The 11,968-nt window shown below is 38.3% G+C and overlaps 1 pseudogene; it reads left to right on the top strand.

Moving 5' to 3' along the window:
- Window positions 1–8,892: 8,892 nt before the first annotated feature.
- On the top strand, window positions 8,893–11,046 carry LOC101712773 (glycerophosphocholine phosphodiesterase GPCPD1-like; annotated as a pseudogene).
- Window positions 11,047–11,968: the final 922 nt, after the last annotated feature.

Here is an 11,968-nt window from a genome sequence, read left to right as displayed (position 1 = left end):
ATGCATTATGTAAAGGTACAATTCCCAATGAGAAATGTAATTGTGTTGTATACCTACAATGTACCAATAAAAGAATTTAATACAAAAAAAAAAAAAAAGAAACAGATATTACCAAAAAACCAAGATGCATCATGTTCTGGTACAAACACCCAATGATAAATGTAAATGTATTTTATACCTAAAATGTACCAATAAATATATATATTTTAAATATAAAAAATTTTAAAAAAGAAACAAATGTTGTCAAAAAAGGAGAACTCTGAAGTTTTTATCAAGTTATCCCCCTAGCCCTCAGGACATTGGCAAGGTGGTTGCTGGGTCTTTATGACAAGGAGGGGAGAGTCCAGGCCCATTTGTGTGCCTGAGGTTACCAGTCATGTTTCAGACACCCGCCAACTCAGGAGGAACAGAGACAATTCTACAACATGATGGAGGGACCTAGAGTCTTGTGAATCAGACCAGACTTCTGTTCATAACACGGGGAATGTAAGAGCAAGCAGTTGTGAACAGGCAGCAAGATGTACAATGTACCAGCCCTGAAATTGGGTTTCACTTCAGGAAGAAAAATATAGATCAAGTCCCTAAAATGGTGACAGCCAAAGTAATGATTTAAAGATACATCTGCTTAGATGGAATCCTTTCCATGTACATTCTAAAGCTCTTCCTGCAACCCTGTCAAATTATTTCTTTCCCCTTAACCTCAGGTATCTTGCTCCTAAGGCCTTCTTGTTGTAACATTATAGGCATCTTGGAACTCTGGGGCATAGATCACACAATGGAGTACATGTGTTAATCATATGCGTGATAACTTCAGTTCTGTCCAGAAACATTTTCCTCAAGTTAAACTATTTCTACAACAGACCATTTCTCTCACCTTCCTGGTGCCTAGAAACTCATAGTTTCTTCCTAATTTTTCATGGATTTTTTTTTTTTATGCTCTCACTTTTGTGTTCCCAAGAAATTTCCCTTCTTTCGTGAACACCTTAAATTTTTTTCTTTGCAAGTTTGTAGCTTTGCAAGGGATTTTGGCAAAGAAAACTAGGCAGGTTTTTTGCTAAGTGAATATGGTAGGGCTGGGGGGTTGCGGCCCAGAGGTAAAGCATCTGCCTCACCTACACAAGGTCCTAGGTTTGAATCCCAGCACCACCAAAAAAATAAAAGTTAGGATCTCACACAACTCCTAAGAAGATCAGTGCCAGCTGTAGAGTTTAGTTCAATACTTTTTCTGCAACTACTGACAGGATCATATGGTTTTTTTCCTTTCCTCTGTTAAAATGATGACTTTTGGGGGTGGATCTTCCGATGCTGAACCAACACTGCCATCCCTATAACAAAACCACTTTCTACATCCTGCCAGAGCTGACTTCTAATAGTTTGTTTTGTTAAACAAATTTCTATCTATGTTCATACTTTTTTCTTCTATTAGCTTTATCCAGTTTTAGGATTAGCACAATGTTAAGTTTCTAAAATGAGGGGAGAAGTGTTCCTTCTTTTTTCTGCTCTAATTGTTTGATATAATTTATCAGTTAAAATGTTTATGAGCCTGCTCTTGTCATATAGGTAGGTTTTCAAGCTAGGAATATACTTTCTTTAATAGGTGCTATTCAAATTTTATATTTCCTCCAAAGTTAGTTTCATTAATTTGTCTTCCAAGGTACTTCTTAGAAGTTGTCAAATTTATTTCAAAATAGATTTTTGTAATATGCTTTCTATATCCTTTTAAATTCTGTAAAATCTGTGGTAATGTCTCCTAGATCTTGATATTGTAATTTTAAAAACGCATAATTGATATTGTTTAATAGGAAGAAAAGGTCTAAAGGAGCAGGGGAAATGGGAGGGGTAGGGGAAAGGAAAAAAGGGAAAAGAAAAAAATATGAGAAAAGGAAAAAAATGGAAACAAAGTCTTTGCAAATAGGGAAGGGTGGAGGGGGGGAAGGGAGGATATGGGAAGGGGAAAAAATAAGAACCAAGATACATCCTGTAAAGGTACAAGATCCCAATGATGAATGTAACTGTATTTTATACCTAAAATGCACCAATAAACTTAATGGAAACAAACAAAAAAAAGAAGATCAGTGCCTAAGTGCACGTGCTGTGTATAATGAGGGGAGAGGGGAGGATAAGACCTCACTCTGGGAATGAAGAGAACTGGGTCCTCCATTTGGCAAAGTCACTGTCTTACACACAGGCACTCAGTAAATAAATGCCTGTGGGATTGAACTGGAACTGTCCTTGCGAAGGATTTTGATGTTGTAATACTACCACCTAGTGGGAAATCTTACCAGCAAAGAATTAAAAACATTTTGAACACCTTTGAATGAAATACTGCCAGCCCACGTTTTAACAACTAAATAATACGCTAGTGTGCCTTCCAGTACGAGTGTTAGAGTTATAATATATGAATTGGTAGTATATGAAATGAGATATTTGTGAGCAAGTAACTTTGGATAACCCAAAGGAAAACAAAAATAAGCCTCTTATAATGTGGGGCTTCTCAAAGTATTTAACATGCTAATTTGCATTTCAAAACTCCAAGAAAAGACTGCACAATATATTCCCAACTCTATGGTTCACTTTTATTCACCTTGTAATGTTTCTAAGTCTTATATTTAATATGTATACTTAATAAGCCAATAGACATTTCTGCAAAAGTTATTCAATCAATGGCAAGACATAATTAATGTAAATTTTATTGCAGATAAATATATCAATGTGCAGATTTCACACATTTATTTGAATCTTTATGTGTTGTTCTTAGGACACCTCATAGGATAGTGTTCTATGTAACCACCTTGCTGTAATAGATCAAATAAAAATGTTGATATAATTATATTGGTATGGTTATCATAATAAATTGGTCATTTTATGTACTTACTTAGGTACTCTTAATACACCAATCAATACTACTTTTGATCTATTCAGTGGCTTGCACCCAGCAATTAAAGCAACTGAAAACAGTAAAATCTGGCTAAAACTTCTAAATTTTATATGATCATGCAAATATGTCCAACGAAATAAGAGTGAGATGATAGAAAGTCTAGATAAATTTTTTATCAGACTGTGCACCAAAGTACCAAAGGGCATTGTAGGAAACTTGGAGAGGTACTACAAGTTATTCTAAATTTTAAAGTGAAATATGTCTTGACATTGTATAAATTATTATCCCGAAGTAGTTTTATCACTAGATTACACTGTATTCCTTTCCTTGATGTCATATCTTTGTTAAACTCAGTTTTGTATAGTTACTATGATTTTAAAAAGCAAATATTGCTCAAAAACTAGTAGATTGGTTAATTTGGGGTTCTTTTTAATTTGTACATTTTGTAACACGGGGGACTGAACCTTGGCCTTTTTACTGAGCTATATCCCTGATCCCTTTCATTTTCTATTTTGAGACAGGTCTTGCTAAGCTGCTCAGGTTGGACTTGAACTTTAATCCTCCTGGCTAAACCTTTTAGGTAGTTGGGATAACAAGAATGCACCACTGTACCCAGCTTGATTTTTTGTTTTGTTCTGTTTTGTTGTTTGTTTTTGTTTTCAGTAGTTTTGGGTTTTGGTTGGTTTAGGAAAGATGACATGAAATCATCATAACCTATTGTGACTTGCTGGAAATTAACTTCCTTAAATCTGGATTGAAGACAGGTTTAGATATTTAATAAATATTTATAGTTTGAATGAGTCAGTGGATGGATTAATAAATAGATGAATGAGTGGGAAGATAATTCCACAAATAACACAAAAAAGTGAAATTTACACCAACCTAAATATTAATTAGGGGAACAGAATCAATATAAAATAGACGTATAATTATGCAAGAGGATTTACTAGGCAGGCTTACAGGATTAGAAACAGAAGAATCCACAATGGCCGTCTGCATGCTAGAGAGCCAGGGGGCCTAGTTGCTGCCCAGCTCAAGAGGATGGAAGTTGCAGAACAAGGGGGATCAAGGAAGAGTGTAGCACCTGTACAAAGCCAGAGACCTAAAAGCTCACTGGAGAAGTATCAGTGTGAGTCTGCATTGGATGTCCAAAGGCAATGGCAAAGATTGCAGAGCTTCAGAAACAGCCATACTTCCTTCCTCTTTCCTTTTTTGAATTCCATTCAGGCTGCAACCCTATTGGTTGATGTCACCCCCATCCCAGGTAGATCTTTCCCTCTCAGTTTGCTGGCCCATATGTCAATCATCCACAGACACACCCACAACTATACTCCACTAAACTGCTAAGCATTTCTTAATACACTTTAGTTATCACACCATGATTAACAGTCACGAAGATTACAACTTGATCACTTTGCACCAATTCAATGGCAGTGAAAATAGAAACATAATTTTGCCCATTTAACAAGTGAATAAATAGATGTGTTGAGATTTAATCATGAATAAGATCCTAAGGAAGGAATACAAAACAAAATCTAGAAGCCCAGCACCAAATCTCTCCTTAATGTAGTCTATATTTCAATTTTAAATTTATGGTTTCAGTTCAGTTTCATCATATTTGAGACTCTGACTAGAGTTATTATCAGTTGGGAATCTCAAAATCACTACAAGTCAGCATTGCTTCAGATAGCAGAAATGAACCCTTGGTTGTCTTCAGACTTATGTGAAATAACAACAGTGTGTATCGTGTTCTCACTCTCCACACAGCCCTGGGTCATTTCCTATGTCACACAATTTGACATTAACTCAGCCCCATACCCCAGAACAGTGTCTTCTAGATAATCCTGCTTAATTATTTTATGTCGTATTCTAAGCATTCGTGATAAGTAAGTTGGAAAACAGATAAAGAATGAGGCAAGAAATAATAATGAAAAAACTGTCAGAATAAAGAAAACATTTTAAGGGTAGTTTAAAACACTATAAATTGGAGATTTAAATGATGGAATATAATGTGAAATAGCAACATACAGCCTCTCCAGGACCTGAAATTGAGACAACCAGAAAACAAAATCTTGGACTTCTGGGAAGATGCCAGAGCAGTAAGCAGCAACAAATTAGCCTCTCCAAGATTTGGAATCCAGACACTGGAAAATAACAAATTGGGGAAGAAAAGAAGGAGGGAGGTAGATTTCTGGGACCTTGGAAGGAGCGTACAGTAAAACTGGAGCCTACAGAGAAATTGAAGAGACAGACTTCAGTGCAGAAAAAGGAGGAGGCAATCTGTACTTTCTCCCCAGCTCCTGGCTCCTGGCTTGTGAGAAAGGAAGATAGAATCTTCAGAGACACAGAGAAAGTGGGTGAATTCAGAGGCCTTCAGGGAGAAAGGCACCAGTGGAATGGAGCAGTGGATACTATGCACTACACAGTGAGTGCCTCCTATCCAAGAATCTGCCATATAGCCTGGAGAATGCCTGGTCAGACACCATTCTAGGGAGGGGATGACTGAACTTGAGACTCAGAGAAGCTATGGGTTGGGTTCATCTCTGTGCTCCCAACATTAAACTCCCACAGTGACTGGGTGAGAGACAACCACAGGAGACATCCAGGGTCAGGAAGATGTGCTCAGGCCAACAAGAGACACCCAGAGTGTTATGAGCAAAACAACTCAAGCACCACCCCTATGTCAAAAGACCAGGTTCAGCCTGAATTTCTATGGATTTGAAAGTCCCAAAATCAGCACCATGCCCTAATTCTACTGCCAGCTTGCTGGTGATTACCCAGCATGGACCTGGGCTTTAACTGTCTCCTTCGTCTACCAACAAGAACAAAGTCACACCTTGAACTGGACACTGCCACAAAACTGTACATCTCAGAAGACCACAGGCTTAAAATCACAAAGAATTTTTTTCCTAATTTTTGTTTGTTTGGTTGTTGTAATTTGGGTTTTTGTGTGTGTGTGAACATTGTTTTTAGATTTTGTTTTGTTTTATTCTTGTCTTTGTTTTTTTCCTTCTTTCCTTCCCTCTTGTCTTCTTCATAGTTTCCTGGAGTTTGGGTAATCTTTCTTTGACCCTCAGCCTAGCTTCTAATGTCTTGTTCTTCATTTATTTCTCTATTTTTTTTTACTTTTCTTTTTTAAGTTTTCTCCCCTTAATTACTTCTCTCTTATTTTTACTCGTTGTACAATTTCTTTTTCAGGCCGGGGATTTAGCTCAGTGGTTCTTCCGCCTGCCTCAAAAGCACAAGGTCCCAAGTTCAATCCCTGGTACCAAAAAAAAAAATAGAAAAATACTTTGACCGCTCTCAGTGCAGAGGAGAAGGCTTCCAGATTGGCGTGCCACAGCTCCCAGAACAGAGTAGGAGGCTTCTGGGCCACATACCACCACTCCCAGCACAGAGGAGGAGGCTTCTGGGCTAACATAAAATGGATCCCAACACAGAAGAAGTGAGCTGTATGGGCAGCAGCACCTACCCCCCCTCCATCAAAATGAAAAGACAGGTAAACAAGCCTCAAAACCAGACTTCCAGATCACCTACAGTAACCCCAAAGGGAAACGAGATGGAACACTCTGATATTCAATCACCTGGACTCTGAACTGGCAACAAAAGAGGATCTGGGAAAAATGAAATCAGAAATAATTTCTCAGATAACAACAGAGACTGTGCCCATAGTGCAAGACATGATTAATAAATCTAGAGAAGACACAGATAAAAAAATAGAGGAGCTGAGGAACATGATGGAATCCCAACATAGGAAACAAATGGAATCCCTAAAACAGATTTCCAGGAAATTAAAAACTCTACTGAAAGCTTACGCAGCAGAATGAGCCAATGTGAGGACAGAATTTCAGATATAGAAGATAAGATTGCAATTACTGACAAGGAAAAGAAAAATTGCTTTAAAATTGTAAGGGACCAAGAGAAATCAATCCAGCAGCTGCAAGATGATGCAAAGAAGAATAATATAAGACTGATCAGAGTCAATGAAGAAACAGGAAAGAATGCAGATGACATAAAAAAAACTGTTCACAGAAGGGATAGCAGAAAACTTCCAAAGCAGGGGAAAAAAACTTGACATATAGATAAGTGAGGCATATAGGACTCCAACTAGCCTTGACCAAAAAAATCTACACATAGGCATATAATAGTTAAGATTTCAGAAACCCAACAGAAGTACAAAATTCTACAAGCAGTTAGAGAAAAGAAACAAATCATATACAAAGGAAAGCCCATCAGAATCACAGCAGACTTCTCAATGCAAACCCTCCAGGCAAGAAGAGGTTTGTGTGATATATTTCAAGCCCTAAAGGACAACAGCCTCCAAGCCAGATTGATGAACCCTGCAAAACTATCTTTCAAAATTGATAGAGAGAACCGGTCACCACCAGCTGCAAGTCTGCTAGCTGAAGAGGGGACACTGCTGCGGAAGGAGCTGTCCAGGGTCCACGGGGAGCAGCTCCTGAGCAGTGTTACAAGGAGTCTGTGAAGAACTATGGAAAGCAGCATTGTTCTCTCTAACCAGGTGATACACAAAAGGTGCCTTCCCAGTTGAGTTCTTGCCTTTGATGAGGCAGATCCTATCTTGGCTTTGTTAGCTATAAAACTGGCATCGTCTAAACCATAAAAAAGATCCCAAGAGTATTAGCAGTTTGTATCAAGCAGGAAGCCAGCTGAACCAGCTAAGTTATTCAACCTCAATGGCCTTTGTTTCCTTTTCTGTTAGGTGGATTAATAATAGTAGCTTGGCCCAGTGGGTTGGTGCAAACCTGTGATCCCAGCACAGGGCAGCTGAGGCAGGAGGATCACTGTGAGTTTGAGGCCAGCCTGGGCTACATAGCGAGACTCTGTCTCAAAAGGGCCTTATATAAACAGCATAGTGTTTATATGTAACTTATGCAAGGCCTCTTTACATTTTAAGTTATCTCTAGATTACTTGTACAACCCAGTACAATGCAAATGCTAAGTACAGAGCTATTACACAGTATTTAGTGAATGATGGGAGAAAAGGAACTCTGTACCTGGTTAGTACAGGTGCAGTTTTCCCTGAACACTTGGATCCATGGTTGATTGAATCTGCTGATGTTAAACAGGAGAATATGGAGAGCCAACATTAATTGTTATTTCAGGCGAGGTCGTGTATGCCTGTCATCTGAGCATTTGGGAGGCTGAAGCAGGAGGATTACCACAAGTTCAAGGCCAGCCTGAGGTAGATAATGAGTCCAAGGCCAGTCTGAACTACACTGAACTACAGTGAGACTCTGTCTCAAAAAAAAAAAAAAATCTGTTCTTTCAAGAAGATTTAGGAAAGGAGTATGCATTAGGCCTTCTATCTTGAACTACAAACATTAGGCAAATAAAAGCATCACTAAATGATACAGGCCAAAGCATGTTGGTGCACGCCTGTAACCCCAGCACCTTGGGAGGCTGAGCCAGGAGGATCACAAGTTTTAGCCCACCCTGAACAATTTAGTGACTTAGCAAGACCCTGGCTCAATATAAAAAAGAAAAAGGGGCTGTGCTTGTGGCCCAGTGCAAGGCTATCAAACCTCAGTACTGAAAAAAAAGAAAGAAAGAAAAGAAAAAACTGACGGCAGGAAAATAAAGATCTACTATAAACATTTAAAGGAAAACTGTTTAGAAAAAATTGGTTCCTGAGGTCTAACAGCAGAGGAATGAAAGCAACTCCAAGCTCTCAGGAAATGTACAACAGCAGACTTTAACAGATAATGGTACATAATTAGGAGAAAATTATAATTCTTTAAGGAACTGAGATTAAAATGAGAGCCATCAAAATGAAACAAAAACAGAACCCCATCCTCCAAACCAAACCAACCTTGCACCCTGTTTATTAACTGAGTGGGACATCATCAGAAATGCCCCAGAATCGAATCTAAGCTTCAATATAAAACTGGATGATAAGACTTGAAGCCCTATCGAAAGTGCTCAGCCAAGCCAAACACCTTTTCAGAAGGTGCCTGAGAACCAACCGAGGATCAAGCTCTCACTGAAGTAGACCTGCAACATCTCTCATAGAGCAAGAATCCTAAAATAAATCCATCAGAATGATGCCTTCTCAGGTTACCTTTGAAATAAGAGGATCTCTCTTACCAGGAGAAGTTTTTGCAATATGTGGAAGCTGTGATGCTTTGGGAAACTGAAATCCTCAGAATGCTGTGGCTCTTCTAGACAGTGAGACAGGTGACAGCATGTTATGGAAAGCAATCGTTGCACTCACTAGAGAAGTATCAGTTCAGTATCACTACTACAAAGGACACTTTTTAGAACCAAAGACTATCGGTGGTCCATGTCAGGTCATAGTTCACAAGTGGGAGACTCATCTAAAACCACGATCAATAACCCCTTTAGAAAGTGAAATTATTATTGATGATGGACAATTTGGAATCCACAATGGTGCTGAAACTCTGGATTGTGGATGACTGACATGCCAGTCAGAAATAAGATTACGTTTGCATTATTCAGAAAAACCTCCAGTCTCAATAACCAAGAAAAAATTCAAAAAGTCTAGATTTAGGGTAAAGCTTACACTAGAGGGTCCCGAGGAAGATGATGATGATAGGAGGTCTCCCACTGTTCTTCCTAAAATGTCTAATACCCTGGAGATGGCCTTGATAAGTGACAAGAGTTCAAGTGCAGGCACTCACAGCCAGAGTGTGGGTATGGCCTACAGCCTGACCAATGGACTGAGTACAGCGTGCAGACCATGGAGCCGGATAACCTAGAACTCATCTTTGATTTTTTTAAGGAAGATCTCAGTGAACATGTAGTTCAAGGTGATACTCTTCCAGGACATGTGGGCACAGAGTGCCCCTTATCATGCACCATTGCAGAGAGTGGGTGGAGTGCCGGGGTTCTTACCCTTCCTATCATAAGCAGGAATTCCAGGAAAACCATAGGCAAAGTGTGAGCTGACTTTGTCATCATTAAGCCATTAACAGGATACAGTTGTGACATGAAATCTTCATTTTCCAAGTATTGGAAACCAAGAATACCACTGAATGTTGGACATCGAGGTGCAGGAAACTCGACAACAATTGCCCAGTTGGCTAACATTCAAGAAAATACTATTGCTTCTTAAGAAATGCTGCTACTTATTGTGCAGCTTTTGTAGAATTTGATGTCCATCTTTCAAAGGACTTTGTGCCTGTGGTGTATCATGATCTTACCTGCTGTTTGACCATGAAAAAGAAATTTGATGCTGATCCATTTGAATTGTTTGAAATTCCAATAAAGGAACTAACATTCGACCAACTACAGTTATTAAAGCTTTCTCATGTGACAGCACTAAAATCTAAAGATTGGAAAAAATCTGTAGTTGAAGGAGAAAATTCCTTTTCTGAAAACCAGCCATTTCCTTCTTTTAAGATGGTTTTAGAGTCTTTGCCAGAAGATGTAGGGTTTAATATAGAAATAAAGTGGATCTGTCAACAAAGGGATGGAATATGGGATGGTAACTTGTCAACATATTTTGACATGAATCTGTTTTTGGATATAATTCTAAAAAATGTTTTAGAAAACTCTGGAAAGAGAAGAATTGTGTTTTCTTCATTTGATGCAGATATTTGTACAATGGTTCAACAAAAGTAGAACAAATATCCCTTATTATTTTTTTTTTTTTTGGTACCAGGGATCGAACTCGGGTCCTTGCGCTTGCACAGCAGGTGGCAAAACCACTGAGCTAAATCCCCAGCCCTTCCCTTATTATTTTTGACTCAAGGAAAATCTGATATTTACCCTGAACTCATGGACCTCAGATGTCAGACAACCCCCAATTGCAATGAGCTTTGCACAGCGTGAAAATCTTCTGGGGATAAATGCACATACTGAAGACCTGCTCAGAAACCCATCCTATATTCCCTTGTCATGTTCTGTTGGGGCAATGACACCAATGATCCTGAAAACAGAATGAAGTTGAAAGAATTTGGAGTTAATGGTCTAATTTATGATAGGATATATGATTGGATGCTGAACAAACAAATATATTCCAAGTGGAGCTGTTGGAACACCTGAAGCAAGAATTACCAGAGTTTAAGAGCTGCTTGCATCCCACTGTTAGCTACTTTGCCCCCTCATCCCTGTGCGGGGAGCCTGACAACCATGTGGATGCTAATGGCATCGATAATGTGGAGAGCATTTAGCTTCTACTGTGCAGACCATTCAGCAGTGGCTCTTCTGGGTGTTCACTTTCAATTTTTGAGCATTGTTTATCTCTGCCTTTTGGGTTTCTCAGTCCAATGAAGCAATAATGAAGTATTTTACTCTTTCACTACAGTTCTTGCAAGAATTTCAAGTATGTTATTTCAATCACTTGGCCAGGTATAACTGCCAGTCAGTGTCTACAATGAGAAAACTTATTGGTTGGTAAATATTTTTTTAACTAAATAAACCTAATGTAATGTTAAATTTTATTAAAAACAAATCTTTGAAATTAACTATATAAATATCATTTTTACACTTCTTAGCTTTTTATTTGATCAGGTCTCACATCTTTAGCCCTTGAGAAAAATGACTATACATAATTATACCTGACCATGAAAAAAATAAGTATCTCAAATGCATGCATTTGCACTGGTGATTCCAACTCCACAACCCTTTGTGCCATCTGTATATATAGGTTTTGGGTTTTGTTACATGGATTGACATACACAGAAATTATTTTCATTCAGTGTGAGCCTTGAGGCTGCTGCCATTTTTTCCACTTAACCAAACAAGCCTGGAGGTGCACCTTGAAATTTGTTTCATAAATCTTTCAAAAGTTCCTTTGCATAAATGTTAAAATGTCAGAATATTGCAAGGTAATTTAACATATGAACTATTAGCAAGAAATATGTATTGCATATTAATAGAGTTGATCACAGTACACAAATCCAATTTGATGCATGCTTTAGGTTTTAAGCATGAGATTGTACATTTTAATGTTTAGTCATTGCGTCTGGTGCTAGCTGAGTGTGAGAAATGGCAAGGACTAACTATTTCATTGCCTAAAAAAAAGCCTGTTTGTAGGCATTTGAAATACGCTTACTTAGTGTCTCTCACTACCTATTACACATCATGGCTTTGTGGGTTTGTTTT

This window comes from Heterocephalus glaber, unplaced genomic scaffold (assembly GCF_053883595.1).
Source record: "Heterocephalus glaber isolate CG9 unplaced genomic scaffold, H.glaber_assembly_v1.0 deba00001733, whole genome shotgun sequence".
In the NCBI taxonomy this organism is placed as follows: Eukaryota; Metazoa; Chordata; class Mammalia; order Rodentia; family Bathyergidae; genus Heterocephalus; species Heterocephalus glaber.
This window is presented reverse-complemented; position numbering and strand designations above follow the sequence as displayed.